Genomic DNA, 22,927 nt, shown 5'->3' with positions numbered 1-22,927 from the left:
TCGAGCTGAACTTTCAGGGGAACATCGCCTTGGCTCCACCGTAGGTGAATATCAATCAGCAGGTATGGTGATCATCACTGCTTTCATAGATGACAGAGAGACTACGGCACCGTAGGGGAACATCGTAGCTCGGCAGCTGTGGCTCAGGAGTAGAACGGGTTGTCCTCTAATCGTAAGATCGAAGCTTCGCTTTTCAAGGTCCTTTGGCAAGATACTGAACCCCAAATTGCTCCCGAAGGCTGTGCCATTGGTGTGTGTGTGTGTGTGTGTGTGTGTGTGTGTGTGTGTGTGTGTGTGTGTGTGTGTGCTTGAATGTCTTAATTTAGATCCTGATGGACAGGTGGCAGCTTTGTGTGGCAGCCTCTGCCTCAGAGAATGTGTGTGTTGACATGTAAAGCGTTATAATTAGCTATATAAATGCAACTCCATTTACCATTTACCTGGTTACCACACATCTCCTTCATAAACTGGCAGGATATCAAGTACTGGTTGAGTACTGTGGCAGCAGTGTCCTTTGTCAAGTGATTTAATGAAACTGAATACAGTGAATGGCTGTACGTAGCGTTGATGCACTCTCAGCAGAAAGCAGCACTTCTTAGAGCCTGTGGATTTATCAAAGTATGGGTCCTGCTTCAGATGCTGCAGGGATTTCATGAACTGAAAGAGACTTTTTCATTCAGTATAAGAATCTACCATTCATTCATAGATCAATGCAGACTGACTTTTCTGCTATAACCACATTAAGGACCATTTTCTGTGTAGAGGAGGGAGGGCAGCGAAAGCAATAATATAAAAATGAATAAGTGAAGTAATATAACTCAAAAGAATATATAAAAAGGAAGTTTTGGATCAAGTTCCGATCAAGAGCCAATAAAAAAAGTTTTTTTTTAAAATCCCAACAAAAAAGATCAGATTGCAGAATCATTCTCTCTCTCCCTGGTCATCTTTATTGTGAGGCATATAAAATAATATGGAGTGCAGTAAATAGATGAAGAGAGTTATGTAAATGAGTTATAATTCTAGGACTGTCGCAACACTGTAATGAGAAAGAGAAGCATTCGTTTTCCATTTCAGGAAATTGTTCTCAGTTCAACGAGATGATGTATCCTCACTGATAACTGAAGAGATCTTCACATGCTGACGCACTGGGAGGACATAATGACTCAAAGAGAGCTGCTCTCCATTTGGAATGAAATGGTTTCTACTGAGAGAACCTAACAATTAGTAGAAGTGAGAAGGAAAAAGACGAGGTTTTAAAGCTGTAGGATATCTTTTAAAACCTTGTCTGCAGCGGTGTTGTAAGCTAAGAGCCAGGCAAAATAACGGTGGTTTAATTGGAAGATTAGCTCAGTTTGTCCATGTTAAATGACTCTCATCAAGTGGTATTGCATTGTCTCCCTCCCAACGTGTCAAATACCACAGGAAATTAGCCCTCACATCTTATGACACAGGGAGACACCCATTAGTATCTGTATATAACGAGATAGTCTATATAATGGAGGGGTAGGTGGTCCAACAAACACAGGACTTTCATCTATTAGACCTCTGTTCGTGTCCCGTGTGACATTAAAAATCAGTGTTGACATTAGTTAATGTCAATGACACTATTTGGAAAGACATGCATGTAACAACTACATTGATACATCATCCTAACATGTCCATAATGGATTATATGGGCCACGTAGAGCGTCATACTAGTGTCATAATAGTATTAGTTGGGGTGAGAATGTGTTGAAATGTTAAGTTAAAAAGCTGTATTTAATATTCGTACTGTAAGGGCAGCCAATCGGGAACATGCTGTTATACTGGTAAATATGGTCAGAAATATATTCTGCTCAGGTTTTCCTTGATAGATAAATCAATATACCCTTCTCTAATAGTTTCCCTGATTCATTAAAGGCGGGATCTGCTCTGATTTCTCTTATTTTCACCTGCATAGTTCATCTAGTTACAAACCATTAAGCATCTATGATCTATAGCGCTGCTCCCATGGATTGATGGGTAGTATGCAAAACTACTCTGCCTGCATTCAGCAGAAACCATAAATTGGAACTGGGAGGAGCTCATGCGGGTTGTAACTAGGGGGAGGAGGTGGCTTTGCACCATATCCTTTCGCCTCCTCAGCATTCTTCTCACGCATCTCTCACGTCATGCTTTGCGTAGCTCCATAAAACTCAGATCATTAAAAAGCCACTGCATTGGACCACTAGCTCACCTCTCCTTTGAACAGAAGAGTAGTACGGTCACAAATTCCAAATTTTGACATACCCAGCAAGACGGGGGAAAAGCAGTCGGTTTGCACCGGCACACAAGGGATTTCTCCCTGTTGGAAATGTTGAAGGTTGAGGTGAACATTGATTAGTGACAGCAGAGCAGGTCATGCCCCCGCTCTGCCTGAATACGTCAAAGTTGCCCTTTTCCACTGTGCAGTCCCAGTTGCGATTGCAAATCTGGCTGTCAAGGCTGTAAGACTTCCTGACTTTGTGTGGGGCCGCTGGCTAAAATGTAGACACCGTGAATCTGACGCACATTCCCTTCATTGTGGGGGACTCAGTGATGTGTGACATAATTATGTGATTTCACATCATCACGTGAGGTATTAGTCTATATGGACCAATAACTGCACCGACCCCATATATGACCACGTAAGTCATTTGTTCCTACCCTCTAGCTGTAAGATAATTGTAGTGGAGTAAAACATGCAATAGTTACCTCAGAAATGTAGTAGAAGTAGTAGAACATGAAAATTAAAAGTAGGCCTACCTCAAATGTTTCTTAAAGTCCCAGTCAGCAACTTTTTTTTTGATCATATTCACTGAAGCCGACACTATGCTCCGATAGAACAACATAAATCACCCGGTTTTAGAAAAAAAAGCGCGCCTCTACGTAGAGCCTGTTGTTTGTTTTGCAAAAAATCGACAGAGCCCGTATCATCCTGTCCAATCAGCACGCAGGACTGTGTTCGTGCACACACAGAGCCCCTCCCCCCTCGGGTCGTACCACTATCACAGGGGGGAGGTGGAGGGAAGTAGCAACAAGCTTCCAATTCCTCGTTAAAAACCGAAACGAGGAGGTCCAAAACAACCAAGGAAAAGAAAACACCAGTGGAAAAGAAGCCCGTGATAAAACCAGAGTTAACATCGGACCCGCGTTTCAAAGGAGGCGTGATCTAAGGGATTTCAAAGGGCACGGAGTCGAGGGGAAGGAGCTCGGTGGTCGTGGGGGAGAAGCGTGAGAGTTGTAAACATTCAAAATCTGACAGAGTGCCCTCGATCCGCCGGACTTGCTGACTGGGACTTTAATCATGCCTCAGTAAATGTTCTTTCCAGTGCTAGAAAAACCACTTTTGCAAGACCTGATTTTGGAAAAAAAACAATCTTGATAATGCAATCTCTCTATGTATCCCAGGCAGAACTGGATGTCCAACTCTGGCTGAAGTGAATTACATTTCTATCAAAAAAGACAATCTCATATATCACTTGCAGTGCTGGTTACAAACACGCCTGTTCAGAATGGGCCGAGTGCTTGGACTGCGGTGATGCTGCTTGCAGCTTTCTCGAGAGCCGCTCATACAAACAACTTTTCACTCAACACTTTGAATGCTTGGGTCCTGAGGAGCACACCTGCCATTACATAGTTGCATCACACACCCAGGTTGCAGCTATTTACGATCATCAGAAACACCAGAGGCAGTGCTTAACCGCAAGGTAGGCAACTGCCACTGAGTTTATTGGGCTCAGTAGACTTCATCAGCTTTATAGCCTTCAACTTCTTGTGTACTTCTACTTCAGAGGAAACTACATTAACCTGACAGTGAAATGTTACTTCGTTTTGCTTCACAAAATTTAACAACTGAAGTATGCTGCATTATTATTCATTGAAATATGTAGCATCATATTAGAATTGAAATTTAAATACGTTGTGCTGACAACGCCTCTCTTTCACTGTTCTCTTGACGTAAATGTTTGAATGCAGAACTTTTACTGCGCTGTTTTAAAAGTTTCACTTTTAATAGTGATGTATTCCTTCAGAGTACCGATGATAAAAGTTAATAATTCACCACATTATTACGTTTTAATATAGTTTCAGGGGAAAAAGTAATAATTTAAATCCCCAATAGGTCGTTAATTTTTCCAAATAACACATTGTCCAGCATTCATGTAGCGTCAGCAGTCTATGTCGTTCAATCAAAGTGAACTGCAGAGACGCAAAAGACATCTGTAGAGTCCCTTAGCTCCGCCCCTTCTGCTACACGGAGCACTGTTCGTGTTTATTCAAGCTTTACTAATATTGAACTTGTATCTAAATTGTACCAAATTTGACAAAGTGCTACCTCGGGTCCACAGTAATACACCCATCAAGTGTTATATAGAGATAGATGGATGGAATGAATGGTTCTATAAGCAAAGAACACACAGACAGACGTTTGCTTCATATAGAATTACTGACATCAAGCTTGTCGTTTCAAAGAACATTGCACAGTGCATTTTCTTTGGGAGAATGGCTTAGTCTTGGGGTGTGTAGCACATTCTCAGACAATTAGGTTTTCTCTGCAGAATGAGGTTTTCTGCTCTAACTGCTGTTCCATCACACTTTAGCCTCTCGGCCTCCTTTGAGAGCCAAATCCTGAGACGCTCAGTCACATTAAGGCTCCCTCCTCCATTCATCACCATCTGCATGGCAGCCGGCTCGTCAGCTGGAGCCTGAACAAATGTTGAAGCCCTCACCTTTCCCCCCCCACATGTTATCAGAAAAGGAGCTCTCACTCACAGAAGCCTGAAGCTATCAGTCAGGGAACACTGTTTGTGTGCGAGTGTGTTTACTCTTTTGAGTTAGATTTTCAGGACAACTGGGCCTTACTCCTTTTGTGGGCTGCAGTCACATCTTTGCCTTTTGGTAATCACCTGTTCAGGTTCCTCCTCTCCCAGCTGCCGGGGAAGATTTCAGGAAGAAGGCGGCTCTGTAGTTTCTGCTTTTCAAAAACAACCTTTCTCTGCCAGCTGCCATATAGCCCACTTTCTTATCTCAGCGGGCTTTGAAAGTCACAGCAAAACACAAGGCAAACAAGTTGGCTAGTCAGGTCCTTATATTTTTTCCACCTCAACACCTACAAACAGCCACCGTGGTACATGTGATAAAAATAGAACATTTCATAGGTGCATTAATCATTTATCTCTGTGTGACTCCAATCAGCTGGGTCCCAACTGTACCACGCACAAAGTATTCCCCAGGTTCAGGCTGTAGAGGGAGCATAATCGCGGGAGATGGCTTTGTTCTAGCAGCCGCGTTCTGTGCTCAGATCGATATCTGAAGAGGAACATCTGTCTGTCGTAAAAAGCAGCATGCTCTTCTGTCGTACCAGGCTGCCGCATCCGGCTCCGAAAGCACTTAACACACTCGCGCTCGCATAAGCATCGGCACACGACGTCGATAACAAACACGCATCAGGACCCAGCACCAGCAGGAACACAAGAAATGTATGTCAGTTTCTCCCTGATGCTCTGACAAAAGACTACCAGCGGAGCTGCATTCAAAGTAATCACGCAGCCCTTTTCAGAAAGGCTGAACGCGTTCCCTCCGGATGGAAGGTGTGCTTGTTATCTGCTCCTGCATCGTAAATGATCAAAATGACGTTTTGGACTTTTTGCAAGCTGCTGCTGCTGTGAAGAAAAAAAAATGCATTTTGGAGAATATACCCAGGTCTCCATTCACATACTTGGGTTCACAAAGCAAGCAAATCTAAGACAGGGGGGCAAGCCTGCAGGAAGGTAAAAAAAAAAAAAAAGTGCTGTCTCCGACGTGCAGCTCAGCTCCAGGGCTCCTGCGGGGGCTCGGGTTGATTTACCGTCTGCCAGACTGATGAGCCTGAGAGGCAGGCGGTTATTGGCCTCGGCCTCACTTGCCAGGTGTGAGAGAGATTACAGCCTTTAGCTGGGAGCAGCACCTTTGCCCAGTGAGACATTTGGCAAGACGGAGACTGTGGCCATGTTCTGTTGGAGACTCAAATTGCCAGAAAGATATATGAAGTCATCAAGTGACGCCAACCAGTCTGGAGGCATGTTTCTACATTGATGCGAATTCACACAAAGGATGAAAGAAATGCAGCACAATGGCTGACATTTGGTGGATTACATACAAACAACTGCCAACATTATTGCAATTAAGATATGCCAGGTCCATATTTTGAACCAGAAATTAATATATTCTGTCATGTTCCATCATCATGGAGCTGTTTCAATCTTTGAATCCTTGCATGACTGTCCTCGATGTCACTGCAACAGATGGGCAATCAGAGCTATATTAAGGCAGTGGTCATTTACAAAGAGGACCTCTCACCATGACAGCAACTAAATAATTGTCAGCTGTTTTTCCTCAAAATTAGAAATTCCGTTTCCCTCTAAAACCACCGACAAAGCAATGTAGCCTCTTCTACTCTCAGGGGAAATTTAGTCAAAAGAAAAACAGGACATACACATACTTGAGCATAAAAAAATATATATATAATTATGTAAATATATGCTGAGACGCACCACACACACACAAATCAATGTTCATCCGTTACCGCAAAACCTGGAGTACGTCCAGCCTTGATCCTCCAGTCATCAACGGTTAAAAAAAACAGCACCACCATCATCACCGCTGACTTAATGTGTATGACTTCATCAGCTGACTCATGTTGAGCATTAAACAGTTTACTGTCAAGAGAGAAGTGATAGCTGTTTGAAATGCTGCACCGCGGTTTAACGGACATTCATCCATAAAGTGTTGAGGCAGACGGATGGAAAAGGCTGAACCCATAACTCACGTGTTCAGCCAGTGAGCAACCAGTGAGTTACGATACTTTAGTTAGAATTCAAGCCACCAATGGTGATTACTTCTCTAAAATACACGCTTTCCTAACGGTCACTGATATTTTATGGTCGATTGATGAAATAATCTCACCACCAGCTGAACAGCCCTAGGTATTGTGGAGCGTATCATATGATCTTTATCAGCGATATTTCCACACTTGTCATAGAAGTATTTCTATTGAACTGATATGAATCGAAATCTCCAGAACACAACGGTGAGATCACTTCGGTTTTCAAGGTCAAGAATACATTTTCAACCTCCAACACAGACAAGAAGTCCTGTAGGTGGTTAGAAACATCCTGCCGACAGACACACAACATCTCACAGACAAAGTGGAGCGAATTTAACATATTCTCCTTCCAAGTTGGCTGGTGGAGTAAATTAATCATGCAAACGCAATAATCAGATGGTGACTGTTCAAAGATTACACACTTAAGCTCACACTCTATGTGTCAGGAAACTTTACTTTATTTATCTGACTGCTGCATATTCAGCGTGGAGAGGCTTACAGGCAGAAGGCATTTTCCACTTCAGTAATCTAGATTGAAGGCATTTTTCATCCTTTTAAAAAGGGCTACGCGGTACGGTATGCTACTGACACTTTTTACTTGATACTCTGGCAAAATTCATAATTAATCCCATTGTGTTTCCTGGAAAACAGACAAAAAGCTGCAGATCAGCAGCTGTGATTGTACAGGATGGAGCTGCTTTAGCCAATATTAGACGGCGCGTCCCTCTGGGTCGTTGCAGCAAACTCTGAAAACCGATAACAGTTTACTCATTCAAATCAAGGCTTGATATGCACATATCCCAACAGGCTTTTGCATGGAAATTGTCTTATTTTGACTTTTCCCTTTCATTAGTAAGTGCATTATTCATGTTGTTTATTTGTTGTGCTGTGTGTTGTCAGCATATTTGTCTTTGAAATATAATTTACAGAGCCCAGTGCTGTATTCCCCAGAGAAATGACAGGCCATTAACAAAGGATTTGTCTGGATCCAGACTTTTCACCTTCGAGGGCCGCCGCCGAATGAGAATATGCTGGTCAAAGCACAATTTATCACTGTTTCCTCACAGAAAGATACTTCATCATCAACACTGAGATTATAACAAACCGCGTCCTTTTCCTTCCCTTTCTGCGGTTCCTTCTGCCTGCGCTCCGTTTGAATGAACGTTCTAGCACAAAGTATCGGTGACACATCTGTGAGTCGGTCAGTGGGAACTCATGGTGACTTTTAATCATGGCTGTGGTCTCCTGGCAGGTGGTCTAAGTGCCCTTCATTATAGACCGATCCTTCTCCAGGGGATGTACTCCACTGCTGCTGGAGACCGGGTCGCCTGCGTTACCTGCACACCATTAATTAACCAGACAAGAGCTTCGTCTCAGCGGCGGCGCTCGGCTGTGCAAACTGCGATCAGTTAGAGGCCGTAAAATCTCTGGACAAGATCAATGGCGGATCTGTTTTTATAGATCAACATCCAGCTGGGCAGTTACTGTCAGCTAATGTCAGTAGGGAGGAGATATCAAAGGCGGATGACCCTAAGTCCTACATGACTCATGCTGTGTCTCGTTGTGTGTGCAGGTACATTTAACGTACAATATGTTATAAGATCAGGGAGAAGCTAAAGAGTGAGGATTGTTTTGTTGTGGTTGTTTTGGGTATTTTCTGGGCTTGTGGTGAGGTCTAGGTTTAGGATCACAGATGGGGTACCCTGACTCGCTCCATTTGAAATCCATTATTCAGGCCTCATAAATAGTCCCGCTATACGTTTTAGAGGAATACTGAGAAACCATCTATGTGAATTTGCTTATTGGCAGGCATTTTCTTTAGACGTGATTTATAATTCATCAATTTCTGCCACATCCTGTGACTCTCTATAGATTATACTCTTAGTATTAACGTTTTTACTATAATCAAAGAAATAAGTGATCTGTTTATTGGAATCTATCTGTATCAGATTGCTTTTTCTTTGGTGAGGTACCTCAGGGATCCAATAGGGAATCACGTAACATTGTGTGATACATCAGAATCAGAAACATTTATTGGCAAGAATGATTTTACACCAACGGGGAATTTGTCTTGGTGATGAAGGTGCATACATGGGGACAATAAAAATAAATGAACAATAAACAAACATAATACATAGTATATACAATATAAACAGAGACATAAAGTGAGGGATGATTGATAAAATAGAGACGGAAGAGCTGTATGTGCAAAACATACATAAATAGGACTTTTTTTAGAGACAAATCAAAGTATCTTCTGCAAACTTCATATGAGTATTGTGATTTTATAGATACACACACCTGTGTTGTGTTACTGTAAAGGCGGTGCAGTGATATCCTGGCATGAATCTGGTACCATATATGATAACGTGCTCAAAGTTTTGAGACAAAGTGAATCGAGGTTTTCAAACTAAATCAGTAATTTATGCATGGCGTGCAGAGTGCTATTTACGTGAGGACGTGTTCTGCATAATACCACATTTACCGTGTCCAATTACATTAAATGTTCATATTGGTCTGTGTCCTTCCCTGAGGGTAGCAGAAGGGGAGGGGTGAGGGGGTTTATAAGCATTCAGTAAAGCCGCCTCACCATTTTCCTCAAACCGTCTGAATCCATTAAAGATTTAAATTAGCCTTATCTGGAGAAAGAACGTACCCAACACAATCAATTTGACTCTGCGTGTACGCATATGTGCATGAGTGGGGTTGGGAAGAAACTTACAGCAATAACTCCTCGTGGGATGCTCTAGCTGTGTGTACTCATGCATGAGTGCACACACACACACACGCACAGCGTGTAGTGTGCACGCTAACAGACCCGTGGGCTGAATGCGTGTGAATATGAACCTTGTCTGTGACGATTCATTTACACAAGCAATCCGTCCGATTGATGAAGCGGAATGTCGGAAGTGTGCGTTGAGCTGCAAATCTGTGCTTTTTTGTTCGGAGTCTTAACTCGTGTTTGTACACAGATATGTTGTGTTGACAGCAGAATCTAGCAGGGCTTTGTGAGGGAAAAGCATCGTTATCTGCAGGGGAATCTGCCTCTTGACTAAGTGAGCAGTATTTCATCCACATTCTAACCAGCTCTGCAGCTTAATGCTAACCTATGGGACTGTACAGCGGATATATGCAAAAGAGTCACATAATCATATTTGGAAGCTTATTGGATTTTGTTTTTCCATCCAACAAATCTGGAAAGACGGGGGATGACGTGATACAATAACCAGCCAGAGTCAAAACGGATACTTTACAATCACATGATATATCTTTAAGACTGAAATTCTCACAGAATTCACTATAATCTGTGAACTGAATTGATATTTTCAGTTTATGTCAAACACCATATACCATAGACAAAACTGTTGTTGTGTTTAGGTGAACATCATGTTAGACATAACACATAACACTCTTTAAAATGTATAATATTAGATGGTAATTTGTATTATTTTGCATGTCCATTGGCTTTGTGGCGCTTCGATGACCAGGAGTCTCATTTATATAGGAGTGCATATGGATCCACAGTAAATGTTTGCATACGGAGTAATGAGGAAATGCACACACGGCGTCGGTGCGCTGTTTCCTTTTATAAGTCCCGAATCGACTTGGAAACGTGTGCAAGTGCAAACACATTCGACCATAAATGGTCAAAGCACCTCATTAATGTCAGAGAAATGAGCCTGCGGTGAATCGGAGGAGGATTAAGAAAAGGACTGATGAACTTTGTGGGTCAGGTGGTCCCTGAACACTCGTTCCCTCCTAATTCTCCCATCCACGTCGTCCTGTCAGTGACGGTGCAATCTGTAATGTTTGTGCCAGAGCTGTCACCGGCTTTATTCACACACTTTGCTTTATTTACACGATCCACATGTGCTGAGGGAGGAACGGGAGAAGGCAGTGTTACAGTCACGGCGGTGTGTCCTCTATACTGGCATCAGATAGCTGCTTTCAGTCTGTCTGTGTATACAGTAGACTGCATCTATCCCTTGAATAAACCATTCATTCAATAATAAACTTGTGTTCCTGCAGCGATTTTAAACACAAAAACGATATGAAGATTAAAATCATACTTGGTGATATATGCACCATATCAGTGTGATATTATTGATAACTATTGACACTCTGTTCTGCAATTACCTAATGGTCGCTGATGTCGACATTTCAACTGATAATGATAATATCACGATCCCTCGGGGCAGCTGATTGCAGCTGACCACGAGGGTCGGTCCTCTCTCCTGACCTCCGTGTGCCGGCAGCGATGATGAAATATTGAGCGGATTTTGATTTGAGGTTTGAGTCAATTGAAAGGTGCTTATGGAATAGTTACGGCCTCACCAGGACGTCCACAAATAACCAGTTTAAAAGCTTATGTCAAGGTGATATTATAAGTCACATGTGAGATGTGGAATTAAATATGTGAGAGGCTCTTACATTTGATTACTAAAATCACAGCTTCCCCTGACTCCATAATGTGCGTACAGCTTCCATACAGGTTTTTCTTTCGGGGCCCGCTTCGTGTGCAAATATAGAGAACTCAGACCTGACAGGTTTGAAGATTAAGCATAATCTTTGTCTTTTCCGAAGCAACATCTTTTAAAATAACTGTTAAAGGCAAACTCGATTTCCACACATTTTTTTTGGGCAGCACCCCTGTAAACACTGACAATATGTGAACGTGCTTCATTCTCCTTCCACCTTTTTAAAGGGAAGCCCTGCATTATAAAGAAGGCTTTAATCTCTGGTTTGCAGTGCTTCAGGGAGGGAGCAGCAAGCACATCAAAGAACATCAGATCCCTTCCCAAATCTCAACAGACACACAATAACAGACAATTGAGATCAATCCTCAGACTTATTTACTCCAACAAATCACACGTACCGGGAGAGATTTCCTCGTTTTTTTCCCCCTCTCGTCATCTTCGTACTCATCAACTATGTTCTCTGTCATTCCCCAGACATAATATTCCAGTAGCGCTCCGTTTACTGTGATCATTTTTTGGTTTTATGTTTTATTTATGCAAGTTTAGAAATAATATTTAGTCAGTGCTGTGCTAAAATGTGGATGGCACACATTTCAGTCATTGTTGCTAATCTCATTGTACGGCACTTACAATGAGACTGTTGTCAGTTAACAAAATGTAGACGGACACATTGAACCGCGAATTAATCAGATTGTTATTATTTTAGTCTAAAACAAATTACAGTGATAGTTGAATCGATTTAATTACTATTGATGCTGTTGCAATTTGTTTTATTTTCTGTGGCATTGTAAGACTGACACACTGAAGAGTTTTTAGTGTACAACAGTTTCTTTTTTTTCTAAAAACCAGCTTTAAGTGGTTGAGGGTCAATGGTCTCTTGTCCACTACCTACCCACTTAGTTGCTCAGACGACATCCATCTTTGACTTGACCTTCGCTTTGACCTCAACTAACCTGTAAAGTTTCATGACTGCATCTCGTGATGCTGAACAAATCTGTCCACATACACAGAACCATAAACAGCTGGCAGAGTACTGAAAGCCTCCTGCTGTCTCCAGCAACACATTTTGCCACGATGACACTCTCAGACTTCCAAGGTCTCGGAGCTGGAGTGCGTAGGTCGTGGCTGCGGTGTCGCCGTTAAATACTCGCACTCGGAGCAGTCATGCAGTACGCTTAAGCTCCCATTAATCAAGTGCGGTTTTGCAATATTATGCAAAATCATGTCCTAACTTCCTTTTTTGAGCGATTTAGAAAATTGATTTTGCTCCTTTAATTCATTTATGTTTTTTTAGTTTTTTTTTCATGCCTCCCCTGTGGGCGACCCACCTGAATACTGAACGCATGAGTGGAGTGTTTCTGTTTCTTCCTCCCTTTTCTTTCTGCTTCTCGTCTTGACTGATTGTCACTCATCTGTATGGTAATCATGATGGTAAATGTGCATCACGGTGTACAATATGTAAGTTCAAAAACCCTGTGTGGTGGAGAAAACTATAAGCGGAGCATTACCCTCCATTTTGTTATATTTGGGAGAAGGAGAATAGCACGACTTGATTCCAATTGTTCTGCACTAAAAGCAATTAAATATAATCACAGGATGAGAGACGTATGAACAATAAGCTGGTTGTTCTGCCTGTACGCAAAAGCAGATTTTTTTTGTACAGAAATGATTCAATTAAGTGTGTAAGCAATGGGTTGTATCGTTAAATTATGAACTCTGCTCATCGTCCTGCTTGTTGCTGTTTATATAATAGACACTCTATCAGTTTGATCTTCGGAGCACATGTCTCTATCTCATCAACCGCTCAAAGATTTGCTGTCTTTGCAGAAACGAAATCCAGACGGGAAATCGTTTGTTTTATTTCAGACTTTATATAAATGTATTGGAAGCGACGCCCCGCGAGTCGAGCGGGGCTGCGATGTGGAGAAAGCTGAAAGAGCGGCGCTCTCTGCTGATGTGGTGGTTCCACTTCACAGAGCTATATCTGGTTTAAGAGCCAAGCAATTCAGTTTCTGACAGCTTGTTAGCAAATGCCCCACATTCCCTGCTGGTGATCATTATTAGTGAGTGTCCTCAGAGCTGCCACCTGTTAGATGATTAAAATATGATCAGAAGTGAGGCAAGATTGTTGTTGTGTGTGTGTATCATGCACGACAGTGAAAAAGCTATTCATTCATCATATTATTTTTTTAAAACCTCCTCTAAATATATTTTTTTTTATGTCAAAACCTACTTTTATACACTTCTGGCACATTGTTTTTCTCCTCTGCAGATGGAAAATAAAATAAGATCATCAATCATCTTCAACTCCAGAGTCTAATGTGAATTTCGTTTCTCGTCTCCGTCTGCGTCTCCGACTTATATCAGATTCAAGGAATATATTAGTTCTTTTTTATCTTGATCGGACTCTTTTTCATTTTCTGCATATTATCCGAGGACAGATGGTTCATTTCTCTGTCCAAATTGGTCCTGGATGTCTAATTGGCATTGGATAATGGAGAAGATGTTGGCGGTCACAAAGACAGAAGTGGGAAGAGATTACAGTTTTTGAAGTTAATCTCGAGGATTAGATGAGATTTCAGTTGTGCTGTTGCTTTTGGGGTAAAAAAAAAAACGTTGTGTCTCCAAATTGTAATGTTTACGAGAACCAAGGAAGGATTCATGAATGTAGTCAATGGGTTTTATGATTCTCAATATAACAAACAAAAAAACAACAAAAACAACAACATAACATCATGTTTGACACTGATGTAAACACTTGCCTTCTGACCTGCTCTATTTAATAAAAGATTAAAACACTGGAACCATTTAAGATGCTCAGATTAATATTGTTGTGACATGTCCATGAGCTATATATATATTTCAATATTGTTTGTACTTGTTGTGAACCAGATTTCAAAAAGACGACAGAGAGGAAGAAGCAACACTAAAGAGAGGTGGGGGAGAGAGAGAGAGAGGTGGGGGGAGAAGAGTAAGAGAAATCCATTAAATTCTTTTGAAATATTAAGTAAATATATCTATCTGTTTTCAAATAAGTTCCTTTGGTGAAGGTCCTACTGTACTGAAAGATTTAGTTCATTCTGGATTTCCACACGTGTGGACTACGAGAGAGAGAGCGAGAGAGCGAGAGCGAGAGCGAGAGAGAGAGAGAGAGAGAGACTCCTGATGGCTCTTCAGTTTAGTCTACCTCACTGATCTCCTCGTCGTTCCTGCAGCAGCTCCATCTCTGCCCACCACTTCTGTGCGCAGCTTCCCCGCGGCTATTTGATCTAAAACGGTCCTCACCTGCAAAATGGAGGGGTTTTTTCTTGCGACGCGCAAATCTACGGGGCGTTTATAAAATCCTGGTGTTTTTGCTGTTGACGAATGTAGAATGTTGAAAGTGAAACCTAATGGGATAATCTTCTCAGATGAAAGACGGTTGGCTGCTGGCTGAACCAGCAGAAAGCACTGCAGTCATCTGTTTTCTACTTGGCTCTCAGGTGGACTAGAGTTGTGCGATGTCCGGCCATGAAATGCTATTTCGAAAGCAGCCTGTGGAGCATTACTGTGACAGAAAAGGGAACGCGGAACCACAGTTAATAATGCCATTCGCCTCATGGCCCTTGGCTATGTTTGTACCCTGTAAAACAACACAAAAACGTCATCAACATGATCCTAACAGTAATGATTGTGCTTTTACTTTGAGCGTGTGTGTGTGTGTGTGTGTGTGTGTGCGTAAAGCATACATATTCATGAGCAAATGCCCACATTTATAATTGTGTGTGTGTGGGAGAGAAGGCGACTCGCCCCGAAAACTGCACGTATCTCCCAAATGCTTCATGACCCTGAGCATTTTTATTTTTTCTCTGCCTGTTGCTCAACGATGGACATGATGTCTCCATGTTTTGGCCCGAGAGATTTTGTGTTCCATGGATGCTTATGTGAATTCATTCAACCATTCCCCTCTCCACGGGTTAAAGTGGAAGGCTACAATATGTAAAGCTCCAAATGAACGCATCAAGGGAAACGAAGGTCGTTTTCAGCTCAACATAAAGCCTTTTCATGAAGAACCCAAGCGCCTCCATTTGAGGTCAATCAAATGCATGCAGGCGCTCAATGGTAGATTACTTTGTAACATGTGAGCTTTCAAATTTCACATTTATCTTTATATTTCGACCTGTTTCCTTCATATCCTTCACACGCATATTGTAGACTCGTCTGTCTGCTTGTCTCTTTCGTTTTCCCAAAAATGAGATAATATTTACGCAGTGTTGGATCCATGATAACTCTGATGGACGGGGCTTATAGCGTATCTGATCGTATCTGGTCATAAACCAAAGTATAGGACAAAATAAACACTTTGAACTCATGCTGGCACCTAATGAAAAGCCAGGGGATTAACCCGTTATAATTCACACAACTGACCTATCCATTGCCTTCCCACTAGCACGTCCACAAAGTGGACATTCATGTCTCTCACACATCTTACAGTCCACTCTTCACACTGTGGTGTTTTATCTTTGCATTCGCTGTTTGATTTTTTTCCCAAGTTGATAGTTTGGGATCGCGGCCAAGTTAAGTAATGACTTCACACTGCGTTGCTCTTCTGCGCAGCACTAGCGTGATTCTCCGATATGTGCTGACACAAAAGACCAATTAATATGCATGTTGTTACTCCGATGTTTATCACCCCGCTAAATCTGTCGGTTTATTACTGTGTTGTTGTTTTTTCCTCTTATGCGTCTGAGGCCACGCCTCCGGCTTGGACAGATTGGTCCTTGGATACAGCAGCAGAAACAGCTGGTTGTCAGGGGTGACCACAAGAGCGAGCGAGCAAGTTGCAGGGAAAGAGAGATTTGCTCTACAGTTTTTCTGAGTGGCTTCCTATTTCTGCTCGTGGAATGTGCTGTCGTCTCTATCTCGCTCGATGTGACTGTTTATTTTTCTGTCTATTCTTTAGAAGTACAAAAGCTTTCTATGGGAACTTAAGTGTCGGATCAGTGGTAGGATTCAGTCTTTGGTTGTCAGATTGAACAAACAGCGATCCTCTCCGTATTCACATTTCAGCAGAAAATAGTTTCACATGTCATGTAGAGGTGTTGTGGTCCCGCAGGAATGTATTTATGATAATGATTCCTGCAGTTAATACTCTATACAGCTGTATTCATGACATTTAAAATAATTATGACTACCAGGGTTTTACTACAGTTGCTGGTTTAACACAGAGCAACTAGAGATATTAAATATATATTGTGTAGAGAGAGAAATCCTAAATAAAGGATAACTGATGTGATTTTTGCTACACATATTCCAAAGAGACACCAATATATTTACCAAGAAGTACATCCTACCACCAAGTCTGTCTAACCACACAGCCTGCAGCGCTGAGCTCCATCAAACACACACGAACGCTACCATTGCATTGACTGACACATTCCTTCATTATGATGAACAGTGTGGTGACTCCACTTTTTCTTTTTTTTTTAACTCTGAAGCACAACTCTCCAGGCAGACGTCATTTAGCATTCACAGCCATTTCACAATAACGCTGACTCTGCTCGTTGTAATCACAGTAAACACGTGTCACCTGATTGAGATCGATGGTAAAGATGCGTTGGCTGCATCAGACTGTTTCACAGGCCGTACTCTGTATTGTAGCCTCGATGCATTGGTTGTTTTGGTCATTTGTTGCTATTAATACAAATATGAAATATTTGAGATGTTTAGTGTTTTAGATCCTGCGGAGCTTTAAAAGCTGGTCAAAGCTTTTAAAGCATTTCACCAAAGAAGACTGAAGATCAAGAGCAGTGCTTGGATTTAAAATGAATTCTGGCCGGGGAAGAGCAGTTTGTGTGTGTGTGTGTGTGTGTGTGTGTGTGTGTGCATTCATGCGTGTCTCCGAGTTTGTTTACGTGTCTTGCAACAGAGCCATCCACTCGTGCATGACTACCAGCGCAAAGTGTTTGCGAGACGGAAATAATGCGCGTTGTTTCCGCTCATTTAAATTCCCGCCACTCTAATTGGAGTGATCTGTAGGTTTAATCGAGGGCCATGTCTGTTTTTTTTTGTTGTTTTTTTATGATGTGCCTTTACGTGCCTCTGCAGAGATGCCAGCCTGTGCATCAGACCTCGCTGCTTTGATACTGATTGGATTCTGAAAGCACGTCCAGGCGAAATATTTCCTGTTAATCAGGATGTCTCAATGAGCCATATTACAAGAGTTTGCTATCCGTTCATGCACATGGGCAAAGGCAGCACCACGAGTTGTATTAATTTGTTCTGCCCTACAACCTTGGGGCTGTTCGTCTCTCCCTAATGACTAAGCAGAAGTTGACAGAGAAGATAAAATAGCTAGCTGCTTGTGAAAGTACACTGTACAGCGAGATCATAGGAATTATTTCAGGGCTGTAATTCTTTTGATCATATTTTATACGTTTAGAAAAATTGACAATTTCAATAATTAAAGGTAATTTCTGAAGCAAACGGATAAATTCTCCTCTATTGGATGATGCCTGTGTGTATATTTACAACCTTAAACACACACACACACACACACACACACACACACACACACACACACACACACACACACACACACACACACACACACAGAATCAACCTCCACATGCATTTTCAGCAAACGAACACCCAATCAACCTCAGACATCCACTCCATCACACGCCAGCCGGACCGGTGTCGGCTGAGTGGCTCCTAGACGGATGTTGCGGAATGACTTTTAAAATCAACCTCTAAATCAGCCACCATCCACTCTGAAACACAGTTTAATGGAAAATATTGATAGCGTTTGGCACATGCTGAATGTACCGCCTCGAGGATTAATCTTGGCATTGGAGAAACTGCTCTCTGACTGCTGGCCCTGCCTCAGCGCTCTACCTGTCTCACTCCCTCAATTTGCCCCTGTCCAGTATCTCTATAACTGGCCCAGTCGCATGATGAGATCAGAAAAACCTGGTCATCTAAGTAATTGCTTTCCTTCTGCTGATTCCTCCTGGGTCCTCGGGCCCCGCGTCCAGTAATGTACGCTGCATCCAATGCCACTGGACAGCTCATCTCTCAGCCACACAGGCACTTCTGAATAAGCATATCCAGCCTGGGCCACCGTCGGAAATGCACTTTAGGGATGCTGCCGTCCCTGTCGTTGACATCCGCCGAAGAAGAAAAGCACTATAACCATTTTAGAGCCATGTAATGAGGCTTGAGAGTATTAGTGGAGGGTTTAGGGGAGAAATCTTCTGTTGGCAGAGGTTGTAAACTGACCTTTTTTTCCTTTTCTGCAGCGGCAGCCACAGGAGAGTCTCAGGGCTGCAACGGCAACGTTACATCTTTGGCGATGTGATTTCCAGTGTTCATGGATGTGTTTTTTCTCAGTGTGCAACTCTTAATTATACAGCAAACCACAGCTTTCTTCTCTGTCTCCAGGCTTCTCCCCCAACTTCCACCCTGCTTGGTGTAACACCACCCTCATACTCACGGGGTGTTCGTGCTCTCTGGCTACAGTGAGCACCCTCTCTTCAAACTCCCCTGTGGCATTTCTTTAACATGAGCACCCTCAGCTACACGGATACACCAACTAATCCAGCCTCAAGACTTCAGTTGAAAAATGTACCAAATGTGGAGTGTGAGATGAATACATGAATTGCAAATGAAGAACAGAGGAAAGGCAAAGCCAAATGGTTAACCCCCCCCCCCAAAAAACCCAGCAGAAACCCACAGGATATGGCACTCACATGAATTCTATTAAAATGTCGTGGACTTTCACCCTCTTCCTCCGTCTGTCTCTATTTTCTCTTTTCCTCCCTGTTGTAACCTCTTCATTAGCGTTGACATTCCCCAGATGTCTGATGGATATCGGACCATGTCCTCCAGGAGACATATTCCATTATCATGCTGCCACGGCGCTCATCCACAGAGCAATCTCCCTTCTAATCAATGACCATGCAGCACAGCAGCACAGCCGGCGTGAGCAAACAAGACACACACACACACACACAGCAAATACCTTTTTAAATGACCGGACCAACGGATAAACACAGATGACAATCAAAGGAGCAAAGTCATTTTAATCTCAGGCGACACATAGCTGATGCCTTCGTATCTACGCAGATCAATAAAAGATGGAAATCCAGCAGAAAATCCCCAGCTGTGCTGCCTCTTACCTGCGTGTCTCCGTGGTGGTCCTCTTCTCAGTGGCTGTGCTTGATGAAGACCCTCGGTCTACACAGCCATGCCCTCCTATATGGGCATGCATCTGTGGGGCAGATCAGAGGTCTGCCTTGTATCTGTCAGCCTGCAGAAGAGGAATGCTCAAGGATCAGAGAGTCCTCCCAGCCGGCAGCCCCGTCTAGCGCATCTCCTTGTGTCTCCCGCTCTCCCGGGTCATTCCAGCCAGCCCCCTCAGCAACCGCAAAGCCAGGGAGCGAGCGTTCGGGGTGGGGGGGATGGGAGGTGCTTAGAAGACTGAAGCAGACGTGGAACAGCGAGTAGAGCACCTCCTCCTCCTACATGTCTGACTGCAGCCAGTGGACATGCTACAGCTGGAGCCTCGGTCCACCTCCCGTTCTCCCCCCTGTGAATGTGTGTGAGTGGAAGTGCGTTTTTGTGTGTTTGCGCAAATCAGCCGGCTCCGCTCTGTGTGCCGTGTGTGAAAATAGAGTCTCTTCACTAACTGTTAATGCTGCCGGTGGCTCCGAGATGCTGAGGCAGAGTGAGAGAGTAAGAGAAGGACAGGGAGAGAGAGGGAGGGAGAGAGAGAGAGAGGTGTGTGTGTGTGTGTGTGTGTGTGTGTGTGTGTGTGTGTGTGTGTGTGTGTGTGTGTGTGTGTGTGTGTGTGTGTGAGTGGTGGAGGAAGAATGACAAGGGAGAGAATAGGAAAGGTTGTTTTCCCTCCTCCTCCATCTATCAGTATCAATTCAATCAGGGATGCATGTCCATGGCTGAGTTAATCAGTCATCTATACCTATGGGCATGTTTCTGTGTCTGAGAGAGAGAGGGAGAGAGAGAGAGAGACAGAGAGAGAGAGAGAGAGAGAGAGAGAGAGAGAGAGAGAGAGAGAGAGAGAAGCAAAGATGTACATGAGCAGACATGTTGCCTATTAGTTTACTGCGTGCAAATGCATGCTTTATCTTCATCTGAATGCTAATTTTGCATGTTTTTAAAATGCTAGCTTGGAAATGTATCGCCTGCTTGGTAAACACATTGTGTACACACAGCAGAGGATCACCTCAGATCTCCTCAGGCTATCAGTATATCAACAGCCCCGAGGAACCTACAGCCGTAACAGGCTGCCTCCCCTCCATGCCCAGGGGAATGATATATCACACGTCGACACTGCAGAGGATCCTCTGGAGAGGAGGAATAACTGTGAAAGCCCATGTTTTTTTTTTTGTTTTGTTTTTTTGGAGAGCCCCACATCTCCAAAACAAACCTTAAAGGCAGGCGGGCCATTTGATTAGAGAAAGAAACGGGACGGTGAAGGAAAGAAAATGAGAAAGGAGAAGAGGTGAAATGTGGAGGCTCAGTTTCACTCGCAGCGCTCTCTGTTGTGTTCTCTGGGAATGCTGTCTGTTCTGCCTTTGACTGCAGGGTAAGAAGAATAAAGATCTGCAGATATGCACAAAGGCTTCTGAAATTTAACAGAGGGAGGAATACAGAGAGCAAAAGAGAGAGATGCAAGACATTTTTACATCTGATTAAAAAAGTAGAGACATTACAAAGCACATGGAGCATACTAAACAACCTCCCCATTGTTTCAACCTTCCCTTTGACTTAAGAAGAATCCCTTCTTCCCTCTCTATCCGTGAGGCTTTGAATAAAGCAAGTTTTCTGTTCAGCTTGAAACAGAAGAGAAAAAACAGTGGTCAACCCGGTCAACCTGTCAGAAAAGTCTATCAGCAATCTCCCAGCATCTCTGCAAACTGTCGAGACGGACAGTTGCAGTTGTTTTAAGCAGCAGAAAGAGCCTCTCCATGCTGGAGATTATGGCCTGTAGACAGCAATGCTTGCAACTTGGGGTGATTGAACTGACAGGACAGTCAAAAGAGATTATAACTCTACACAGCCCCCCCCCCCTCACAACTCCGCAACAGCTTTCGGGCTCAGATTTTGGGTAATAATCAGCCTTTTTGTACATAAACACTGATTCACTGCCAGATATGAGTGCATGACCAATCACAACCAAAAAAAAACAATTTTGCACATTCCATAGCTAATTCGACGACTGCTGACGTGAAAAGCAGGTCATAGATGTGGAGGAACTGCTGTTGAAAACTCAGTCACGGTGTGCTCATTGTAATTCATCCCACGGCAGAGCTTAGAGTAGCCTTACTGAATCCAGACCTGATCCTCCAGGGGAAACTGGTCCGCGCTGACCTGTGGTCCGTTTTTGAAAGGAATTCCTGACGCTCCACTGCGTTAATCTAACTCTGTAATCTGCTGCTAAATCAGGCTTTAGTGAGTGAGCCGAGGCAGTGACTGAGGCAATCTCGTGGAGAAGAATCAGCCTTGCGGAGTGTGTGTGTGTGTCAGGGTAATTATGCATGAGGAAGACGGTTAGTAAGTGCGTTGGATGTTGGCAGAGGACTAACAGATGGTTATTCCCTCTTGCTCCTACACTTCTGGCAGACCTCTGGATAACAAATGCACTGATACCTACATTTACAAACACCTATCATCTGATCCCATCCAGGTGCACTACAGCAGTCACAGAAGGCCGGTTGGAAGGGGAAATGGAAAGCCAGCAGCATAAGCGCAATCAATGCCAGCTAGACTCAAGCTATCAAAATTGCTTTTTGAAAGGGTTTCTTTGTTGGTGATTAGTAGGACCATTTACGAATGTTTCAACATTAGTTTATTGCCATAAATACCGTTTTGAGGTATCCCCATTGGATTCTCCCTCTTCAGGACTGTGGAAGTGCATGCTGATGTCTAAAGGTCACTGACCTGACTGGTATCTGACCCCTCGGACTATCTGTCTTCCACCAATTTGGATGATCTCAAATACTGCTGTGAAAAGGATGGGAGAGATGAAGCAACCCATTGCTATCCCCTTGTCCCTTTCATCGGTTCATGCCAGTTGAGATCTCCTGGGATGTGTAGCAGGTATGGAAGGTGTTGAAGTTGCGGAAGAGGTGAGAGGGAAAGTGCAGAGCTGGTGGGGAACAGACCCGTGGGCACTTGCAAGATCTAACCAAATGGAGATACGTGGAGATCTGATTTGCTGACCTGCATCAGGATTTGATCCCAGATCATGGCTCCACGCAGCCAGGAAACCCTGGGACGCCTGCATTCTTTACTAGCAGTGACCTATATATACTCTGGAACCAGGAAACTGAGTTAGTTATTATATATGTTTCACTAAAGAGAAACACCGAGACAAATAAATTCACCTTCTCACCACACACTCAACATCCTCCTCCGAGCGAGAACACCTACAGGAGAACTAGAAATGGAAAGTACTGACTGTACTTTCCGTCTGCAGCGTTTTCATCTTCACACACAGAGAAAAGGGGCTTCCCTGTCAGGATAATCTCTGCCGTCCTGCCTGCGAGTGCTTCTGACTGTCTAGAGAGCTGGTGGTGGGAGAAAT

At 43.2% G+C, this 22,927-nt stretch overlaps 1 protein-coding gene across 2 annotated transcripts in view; it reads right to left on the bottom strand.

The window, feature by feature from the left end:
- frmpd3 (FERM and PDZ domain containing 3) overlaps window positions 1-19,980 on the bottom strand; it is a 67,520-nt gene extending 47,540 nt beyond the window's left edge. For both annotated transcript variants that reach the window (XM_084009040.1, XM_084009041.1), the window contains exon 1: window positions 19,500-19,980. The gene's annotated coding sequence lies outside the window, so the exon portion shown is untranslated. The remainder of the gene's footprint in view (window positions 1-19,499) is intronic.
- Window positions 19,981-22,927: the final 2,947 nt, after the last annotated feature.

The sequence above is a fragment of the Eutrigla gurnardus genome, assembly GCF_963514095.1.
Source record: "Eutrigla gurnardus genome assembly, chromosome: 5".
Taxonomy (NCBI): Eukaryota; Metazoa; Chordata; class Actinopteri; order Perciformes; family Triglidae; genus Eutrigla; species Eutrigla gurnardus.
This window is presented reverse-complemented; position numbering and strand designations above follow the sequence as displayed.